This window comes from Nicotiana tabacum, chromosome 14, assembly GCF_000715075.1.
Source record: "Nicotiana tabacum cultivar K326 chromosome 14, ASM71507v2, whole genome shotgun sequence".
Taxonomy (NCBI): Eukaryota; Viridiplantae; Streptophyta; class Magnoliopsida; order Solanales; family Solanaceae; genus Nicotiana; species Nicotiana tabacum.
Window position 1 is genome coordinate 45,496,962 of NC_134093.1, and position 10,803 is coordinate 45,507,764.

Sequence of the window (10,803 nt, forward strand, 5' to 3'; positions counted from 1 at the left end):
TAGGTTAGAGAGTAGCATACAACATCTGGGTTCTCGTGCTATGGTTCCAGTACCGGTTGCTCTGCCACATGCCCAACCATCTAAAGGTCGGGGGCAGGAAGCTAGAGGTAGAGGACAGCTAGTGAGAGGCCATTTGAGATGTGGAGGTCAGATTGGTAGGGCCCAGTCCCGTTTCTATGCATTTCTAGCTAGACTTGATGCAGAGTTGTCTAATAGGGCCACATGTATTATTCGGATTTGCCATAGATATGAATCAATTTTATTTGATCCGGGCTCTACTTATTCGTATGTATCATCCTATTTTGCTTCATATCTGGATATGTCTCGTGATTCTTTCAGTCCTCCTGTTTATATATCTAAGCCCCTTGGGGATTCTATTGTAGTGGACCAGGTCTATCATTCTTGTTTGGTCTCCATTGAGAACTACGAGACTAGAGTCGACCTTCTGCTACTTGATATGGTAGATTTTGATGTGATTTTGGGCATGGAATGATTGTCACCATACCATGATATCTTTGATTGTCACGCCAAGATTGTGACGTTGGCCATGCCAGGGTTGCCTCAATTGGAGTGGAGAGGGAATCTTGGTTAGTCTACTAGTAGGGTCATTTCATATGTTAAGACTCGGTGTATGGTCGAGAAGGTGTGTTTGTCGTATTTGGCATATATTCATGATTTTAGTTCCGATGTGCCTTCTATGGATTCAATTCCGGTGGTGAGAGAGTTCCCAGAAGTGTTTCCTACATATTTGTGAAGCATACCACCCCACAGAGATATCGACTTTTGCATTACTTGGTCCCGAACATTCAGTCCATTTCTATTCCACCATACTGTATGGCCTCAGTTGAGTTGAAAGAATTGAAAGAACAATTACAATATTTTCTTGAGATTCATTAGACCAACTATCTCGCCTATCGGTGTTGTTTGTGAAGAAGAAGGACGGATCGATGAGGATGTGCATAAACTATCGACAGTTGAACAAAGTCACTATCAAGAACAAGTATCCGTTGCTGAGGATTGATGACTTATTTGAACAAATTCAAGGTGCCAAGGTGTTTTCGAAGATTGATTTGAGGTCGGGCTACCATCGGGTGAATATTAGGAGATCGAATGTCCCTAAGAGAGCTTTTTAAACTCATGGTCACTATGAGTTCTTGGTGATATCATTATGCTTGACTAATGCCCCAACAACCTTTATGGATTTGATAAACCGAGTGTTCAAGCCTTATTTGGATTCCTTTGTGATTGTCTTCATTGACAATATCTTGGTTTACTCTTACAGTAGTGAGGAGCATGAGTAGCACTTACGGATCCTACTTTAGACTTTGAAGGGTCGTCAGTTATATGCCAAGTCTTAGAAATGTGTGAGTTCTGGTTCGACTCAGTTACCTTTTTGGGCCATGTTGTATCTTCCGAGGGTATTAAGGTGGATCCTAAGAAGATTGAGGTTGTTCAGAACTTACCTAGGCCTACTTCAACTACAGTGATTCAGAGCTTCTTGGATTTGGCGGGTTATTATCGGTAGTTCGTGGAGGGGTTTTCATCTATCTTAGCTCTATTGACCCAAAATGGTGCTCTTTTTAGATGGTCCGACGAGTGTGAGGTGATTATTCAGAATCTCAAGACTTCTTTGACTACAACCCTAGTATTTGTATTGCCTACAGGTTTAGGATCTTACACCATGTATTGTGATGCATTGTGTATTGGGCTCAGCGCAGTATTGATGCAGGACGACAGGGTGATTGCCTACGCGTATCGACAGTTTAAGGTTCATGAGATGAATTACCCTATGCATGACTTAAAGTTGGCAACCATTGTTCATGCACTGAAGATTTGGAGGCACTATCTATACGGTGTTCCATGTGAGGTCTATACCGACCATCAGTGTCTCCAGTACCTGTTCAAGCTGAAGGACCTTAATTTGCGGGAGTGGAGATGGTTAGATTTGCTGAAAGACTATGATATCACCATACTATATCATCCGGGGAAGGCTAATGTAGTGGCCGATGCATTGAGTAGGAAGGTTGAGAGTATGGGCAGTTTGGCATATTTACTGGCAGTGGAGAGGCCACTAGCCATGGAGGTTCAGGATTTGGCCAATCGGTTCGTGAGATTGAATTTTTTGGAGCCTAGTTGGGTCCTTGTTTGTGTTGTGGCACATTCATCATGGTTGGAGCGTATCAAGGCTCACAGATTGATGATCTTCACTTGTTGGTGTTGAAATACACGGTGCAGCAGGGTGGTGCCAAGGAGGCTGTGATTGGGGATGACAATGTTATGCGACTTCAGGGCCAGCTTTTTGTTCCAAATGTTGATGGGTTAAAGGAGTTGATCTATGAGGAGGTTCACAATTCGCGCTATTCCATTCACCCCGGTGTCACGAAGATGTATCGTGACTTGAGACAACACTATTGGTGGTAGAGGATGAAGAAAGATATTGTCAGTTATGTCTCTCGGTGTTTGAACTGTCAACATGTGAATTATGAGCATCAGAAACCGGGTGGATTGACTCATAGATTGGAGATACCATAGTAGAAGTGGGAGCGTATCACTATGGATTTTGTGGTAGGCTTACCATGGACCTTGATGAAATGTGACGTAGGTTGGGTTATTGTGGACCGATTGACTAAGTCTGCACACTTCATTCAGGTGATGACTTCCTATTCTTTAGAGCGGTTGGCTTAGATTTACATCTAGGAGATTATTCTCCTGCACGACATGTATATTTCTATTATTTCTGACCGAAGCACGCAGTTCACATCACAATTTTGGAGAGCCGTACAATATGAGTTGGGCATGCGAGTCGAGCTGAGTACTGCATTTCATCCTCAGACGGACGAAGAGTCTGATCACACTATTCATATATTGGAGGACATGTTGCGGACATGCTCTATGGAATTTGGGGGTCTGTGGGACCGGTTTTTACCTCTAGCGGATAACAACAAAAGTTATCAGTCGACCATCCAGATGGATCTATACTAGGCCTTATATGGGAGATGATGTCGTTCGCCGATTGTTTGGTTCGAGCCCGGTGAGGCTAGTTTATTGGGCACTAATATGGTCTGTGATACTTTGGAGAAGGTTAAGGTGATTCAGGAGAGACTTCATATAGCTCAGTTCAGGCAAAAGAGTTATGTGGATCGGAAGGCTCTAGATGCGGTCTACATGGAGGGTGAGAAGGTTCTTCTTTAGTGTCGCCTATGAAAGGCGTGCTGCGGTTTGGTGTCACGACCCCAATTTCCCTCCGTAGGATGTCGTGATGGCACCTAGTCTCTAAGACTAGGTAAGCCTAACATTCACGTAGAAATAACTGAAATAATGATTAAGTCTCCACAATTCAACAACTAATATAGAGGAAACTCCGCAACTCAACATAAATAACTCCCCAAAATATGGTGAATACAAGTCACAAGCTCTATAAGATGGTACTGATCATCCCTATACATCCGTGTCTATAGAAGGATAAGAAATAAAATAAATTAGATAGAGGGTGACTCTGAGACCTGCGGACGCCGTCAGGTATACCTTAAAGTCTCCAAAACTAGGCTCGCCTCACTGGTGCTTGGACTGGTAGGAGGTACCTGGATCTGAACAAAACGATGTGCAGAAGCATAGCATTAGTACACCATAACGGTACCCAGTAAGTGCCAAACCTAACCTCAATAGAGTAGTGACGAGGTCAGGTCAAGGCCCTACCGGAATAAATAAGAAGCTAAACAAGTATATAACAGTGTAATAATGATAATAATAGAAATGAGACAATAAAGAAATACACCACGAATAGCTACACCGAACTAAGGCAAATAATGCATTACGGAAGAAAAAAACAAAAAATGCTATGACACGGAACAAAGCAACAAACCACAAGTGAAGTAATAGGAAAATATCAACAAGAATCACTACCGAGGTACTGCCTCGCAGTCTCAAATCACAAAACAATTCACAATCTTCCCTTATATCACCGCGGGAGCCTTGCATTTAGTTTTGAAAATCATTTTTCCAGAAATAGCTTCCCGCATTTTAGCCCACCTTATCACACCGCGTGGCTTCAAGTAGTTCCCCTACTAGCAACGTATTTAGCCCAATTTATCTCATTGCATACATTTCAACCCCGAAACCTTATACAACCGCATACGTATCAATATCACAACGTATCACAAATCCAACCTCAAGTGCCCAATATCACAACTTACTTAAGAAATCAACAGTAACAATGTTTTCCCAATAAATAGCCCATTGCTCAACCACAATGTATACAAGAGTCCCAACAATAGCAACCGGAAGTGAATAACTCAACAAAAATAGTATTTTACAACTTAACACTTTGCCTCAATGTGAATCACGGCCTTTATAACTCAAAATCAATTTCAACAACAAGATATTCCAAGAATAACAACTTCAAGTAAAGAATTCAACAGTTAAATAATGAATAGGGAATAGAGGATGACACGCCTCGACCTTGGGGAGCACGACCGACGGTCAACCAGGATACCCCGATCAAGCAAGCCTTTACAATGCCTTCTACCCAACTTGCCCATGAATAAAGAGAAGATACATTTATATCATTAATTAAACATTAAGTGGATTCCGTGAAAAATGCCAATTTCATTACCACTAGTCGCTTCATTTTATAGTCTCAAAATACATACACAATCATAGTTAAAGTGCAACAAGTGATTCAAATATAACAAGGGTAGTTTGACTTTCCCAACACCCATATACAACCCACACTGTGTCTACGGATCTTTTATGGATACAAAATACTACGATAACGCTGACAACAAGGCCCCGACTATACTTCAAAATATAATACACGTGGGACAAAAGATACACGACCCCAAATGAAGTAGGGCTCTCCAAATCTGCTGAGAAGTGGGTGTACTGCTACCAATGATCAATGCCACCTGTTGTGGAACCACCTACATCCATTAAAGATGCAGCGCCCCCAGAAAAAGGGACGTTAGTACATTGGAATAGTACTAGTATGTAAGACTGAACACCCTCTAGTTAGAATGAATGATAACACAAGGAAGGACAGTCATAAATCAATGGAAGCCTCAGACAATACTAAAACATCAAATTAGGAGCAAGATAAGTGTCAAGTAAATTTCTATTATTTTAGGTTGGGAGATCTTAACACCGATATACCACCGTGATTTTAGCATGGAGTCACAGCCAGATCGGCTAGGCCGTCTCATCCAAAGACATCAACCACAATCACAGTCATTATCACGATTTCAATCAATATCTCAATAAGATTTTCAAGCACAATCACCACCATGTATGCTGCATGGCATCTGATCACGACTCGACCAGCTAGGCCGTCTCACCACAATGCCGTGTGGATCGACATCACCTTTTTCTAGCAATTGTCTCATCCCAATAAAAGGGAATATTCTCTTCACAACAATCTCATCCCAATAAAGGGGTACAATCATAATTCACTCCTACACTGGCACGTGTAGTTTCAGGGTTAGGTTATTTCAACCTACCCTTCCTCGGTGACCAACGATACTCCCAGGGTATTTATTTATTTAAATGGGTTGACAACTCATTTCATTATCTTTTATTTATCATTCAGTTCATTGTCATCGATGGCCATAACACAATGTGACTCTTGGCATGTTGGACGTATTTCATACTTCATATTCATATCTTTCACTTTCAAACCTTATCACGGATCATCAACAACAGACAATTTCTATTCAAGACTTTAAGTACACATATTGAGCAAATAAGAATGTTAAACATATTGAGATTTCTTACACAATTTGACATAATATCCTTCATTTGAATCACGACTTAAAGATATAACATCTGGATATGCAACCCATGCTTCGAGCACATTTTCAAATAGAATATAACATAACAAGAACATTGAAATACATATTTAACATATATCTTTCGACACAAGACTCATTCGGAATAATCAATTCGTAATGAACAACTTGGGACTTACAAGGATATTGTGGGGTTCAATTCTAAGAGATGAGTTTAGCCAACATACCTAGCCTAGAGCTTTTTAAATTACTACAATATTCCAAAATTCTTAGCCTCTTCGATCTATTTAGAAAAATAGCAAAATTGAACACAAATTAGGAGAGAGTTTAAGGTTCCAGCTCATTTGAGCATTTTATCAAACATTAGGTGGGTATTATGATTTCAAGGTCCTCCTATGGTGGATTCCTCCATTCCACTACCCATTGTCTACCCAATTTAGCTCAACATTCTTCCCCCAACCCTTGATAGTACATGCATGCATAATGGACAACTCCTACACCCAAGAATTACTTTTCTCATTACCTGTTTTCAGTAAAATCACGAAATTGAGGGCTAGGGAGTAGAATCTTACCTCTAGGATGAAGACCTAGTGAATTTGCTTGTGAATTCTTCAACTTTGGGCAAGAGTTAATGATCAATAAGATTAAGAACTTCCCCTCTCACTCTATGGTAATTCCTCTCTCTAGAAATATAAGATTTTTGTTTCAAACGTGGCCCTTTACTTCAATATATCGAAATAGGGTCAGGTCAAAAATTAGCAAAAAATGAAGCCCCGATGCAGATATGCAGTCACATATGTGACCGCATAATGCATCTGCGGTCTGCAAAATGGACCGTATAATGGCCATCCGCAACTGGGCACTCCCGCCTTACTTTGCGACCAGTCTGCGGTCGCATAATGCGCCGCAGAACTTCCCTCCGGAAAATTTTGTCTTGGATCTGCGACGGGTTGTGCGGCCCGCGAAATGATTATGCGGCCGCATAATGGACAACATAATGGTCCAAAAATTTGCCCAGATTTTTGCTTCAATCTGCGACAGATCTGCGGTCCACAGATCAGTTCTGCGGTCGCAGGATGGACCGCAGAAACGCCCTGTACATCCAAATATTTTTCTTCAACGCCCCAACGCACTGTTCAACCCAACGAAGAATCTCTACAATCATCAACACATAGGTATATCTCGGCACCACGAGACCCCGGGTTTTAGGTAAAACTTTTACGGAGCCTTACAGAGGAAACAAGAACTTCAACTAAATATGTATAGCAATTAACAAATAAGAGATAAGAAAAGTAGAACATGTAAAGATAGACTAATGATGATGGATATAACATGTCATGGTAACTCAATTAAAGGCATGAAAGGAATCTACATAGCTAAAACCAGTAAATTTCCACATTAAGCCCGTGGACACACTCGTTACCTTGCATACACGGCTTCCACATATCACAATTAACACAAAATAACACCAATTCTAAGGGTAATTTTCTCCACACAAAGTAAGGCAAGACATTTACCTCAAAACACGCTAACTCAATCCACCAGTAGGCCTTTCCCTCAATTATCCAACACCGAATGACTCGAATCTAGCCAAAACAACTTCATACCATAAATATAAAGTATAGGAAACTATTTCGAATAATAAAGTTACGATCTTTACAAAAAAACAAAAAGTCAACTCAAAAGGTCAACCTAGGACCGTGTCTCGGAATCCGACCAAATTTACAAAATCTGAACACCCATTCGATAACGAGTCCAACCATACAAGAATTACTCAAATCCGACCTCAAATCGCCTTTCAAATCCCCAAATTTTAGATTAAAACGTTTTCACATTTCCCCCCCAAATTTCCAACTCAAATCACTAGCTAAATGATGAAAATAATAATGGATTCGTGTAATATAACCAAAACCGAGTTAGAATCACTTACCACAATGATTTTATCGAAAATCTCTTAAACATTCACCACAAACCGAGCTCTCTAGGTCCAAAAATGGATTATGAAATAAAACCCTCGAACTTCGGCCTTTTCTGCCCAGTGAATTCGCATCTGCGAACCCACAGCGCATCTGCGGCTCCTCACATGCGGAATTTTCATCACAGGTGTGGTTCTCACTGAGCCTAGCATCCTCCACTCCTGCAGACCAAATCGCGCATCTGCGCTCTCGCGCCTATGGAAGAGGCTCTGCTTCTGCGATTCATGTCACCTAAATTCACACCACTGGTTAGGATTGTGAAGCGGTCGATGAAATTATAATTACCCAACTTTGAGTTGGGTTCGATTCCTCAGAGAGCTTACATTTGATTAGGTATATACTTAGACTAGGTGTATGACGTGCCTAAAATGAACTTCCACATACTTGGTTGTTTCTTTCTACTTCTAAAATTTATGCTATTGTTTGTAAATGTAAAGCTATAGAACGATATTTTTGGTGTTGTTGTTTTTCAAGTTTATAAAAGATCTAGGGCTGTGACTTCCACCTATGTGGTTACCTAACGGGTTGTGGGCCTTAGGGCATGTTTTGTTGGTCAGGGTGTAATATAGCAATCAACACGCGATTACCCACTCGATACCTCTCGGTAGTTAGAGTGGTTTTGCCCAATTTGGCTTTCTCAAGTCCAAATAGGTAAATCACAAAACCGTTGATATATTCTCAAGTCGGGTCTTACTATCTCTAGATTCAACCCTTTAATTGGGGCTATCAATTTCTTAAGTTCACCCCAATTTCTTGTTAGCCAAGTTTTCCTAGACTTAGTCTCTCTTTCTCAAGTAGAGACTATGTCAATTAGGCATGGATCAATGTTTGCAACCATTATTTCCTAAATTCAAGCAAGAACTAGGCTAAATATCATACACCCAACCTTAAACAAGCCCTAAATCAAACACCCATTAGGTACCTACACTAGGGTTGGGTCGCAACCCTAGCTAGAGATTTAGCTACTCATAGGCAAAAATGAAGAAACTAAGGAAGAAAATAAGATTAAACTCATAATAGATGATAAAAGGATGAAAATCCAATGTTAAAATGATAAACTAATACAAAGTTTCCCAAAGTAGTAAAGGAAAAATGACTATCTACTTTCTGGAGTTCAAACTTAACCTAAATTTGACAAAAGAACAATTTATACACAATTGAAATTATCGGATAAAATTGCCCCTGCAGAGGTTCTTTGGCCGCACAATTCTGTGTGCGGTCCGCACTTTGAAGGTGGGCTTGACAGGATGGACTTCAGCGGCCGCACAATTTTGGGTTGCGGCCACACGTCTTCAAGTTCTGCGGACCGCACATTTCTAAGTGCGACCGCACTCTTAAATTTGAACTTGACAGGAGGGACTTTTGCGGACCGAACATTTCTGAGTGCAGCCGCACTCTTGAATTATGCGGCAGCACAATAATAGTGCGGTACATACTTTTTCATGGACTCAGAACCCCATCTCTCTGAACCTTATCTTCTGCGGCCGCACAATAATTGTGCGGTCCGCGCTTTGCAAAGGAATTCTATCAGAGGTCCTTCATAGTCTGCGGCCGCACTCAATATTGTGCGGTCCGCACTTTGCTCTTTTTGCTTGGTTTTAGTCCTTGTCCAAAAATACTCCTTCTTGAGTTGAATTTCATCGTTTTGGCTCTTTTTCCAATACTCCTGCAAGTAAGCATATTTTATCAGTTTTCGGGAATACCTTTAAGCATTTTGAGCTAAAACTAAAGTAAAAGAGTGCAAATAAGTAGTCAAAATCCCTACTTATCAACTCCCCCAAACTTAAGCTTTTGCTTGTCCTCAAGCAAATAAGGTAATTCCTACCTCCACAAGAAAAAAGCTATTTCAGCTGGCCTAAGTTGAATCAAACACACATCAATTGAGACCAACAATTACCCACACACTCATGAATTATCAACAAGGCCATGTTTTGATTGTTAAAGTACAAATATCTCTAATGTGACACTTGAGCATCAAGAGTTGACTTTACTCATCAAGGAATTTCGCACTTTCATGTAGGTCACTATGGATCCCCAAACTCCTCCTCCTATACTATCCGTAAGCTCATCTCACTCAAGAATGTAGCACTCAATTCAATTATTCGTGAAAGGTTCGCTCATCACTCTCAAAAGAATGTCACTAGTACGACTCTAAGTATCATATGCTTGGCCCTCATATGTTTTGTTCTTTCTTGGCCCTCATATGTCATATGTTTTGTTATTTCTTTCTTTTTCTTTGCCTTTCCTTTTCTTTATTTCTTTTCTCTTCTTGTGCCTTGATACCACTTTCAAATTCCTCATCTCTCCCCCAAACTTATATTTTCGCCATTTGTTTCTCATGAGTGCTAAGGAAAGCTCGGGTGCCAAGAGAGGGTCGCTATAGAACGGGTAAAGGCTTGTAACATGGTTATAGAATGAAAAAGGCTTTAGGCTCAAAAGGGTTGACTAAGGATAACATCATTGGTGTGCCATGGAAGGTTTCAAAATGGGTCAAGGAGAGCCTACAATCACATCTCAAGCTAAGCAAACTTAAAATTTCACCTAGAAATACATCCGGGGGAAGTTCTAGACCATTCACACGGGTAATTGGACTTGTAACAAAATATCTCACCTCTCACACAACTGGATTGTTAAAGAGGATAGAGTCGAGGGCCCACAACAACCGTATGCAAGATTGAAGATCGCTAATGGTTCAACTAAATCACCCGATGATTGCCTAAGTCAACACAAGAGTCACAAGGACACTAACTAGAGCCATTTCTTTCCAGAAGCTTGTTTTTAACCATAAGCGTGTAGTTAAGTGTGTTGGTACCAAGTGAAGCATGCTTGACCCTTTTTTATTCATTAACACTACTAATTCTACCTAAACATAAAAAATGTATTCAATCCCTTAAGAAGGTTGTCACGCCATCCATCGTTGGGAAGAGCCACCCGGTTCACACAAAACCCACCTTTGGAAAGAACCGTAGCATTAAGAAAATCAAAGGCTTATTGCTCACTTAAACATAAAAAGAAGCTACCGAATCAAAAAGAAGTTATTAACATAA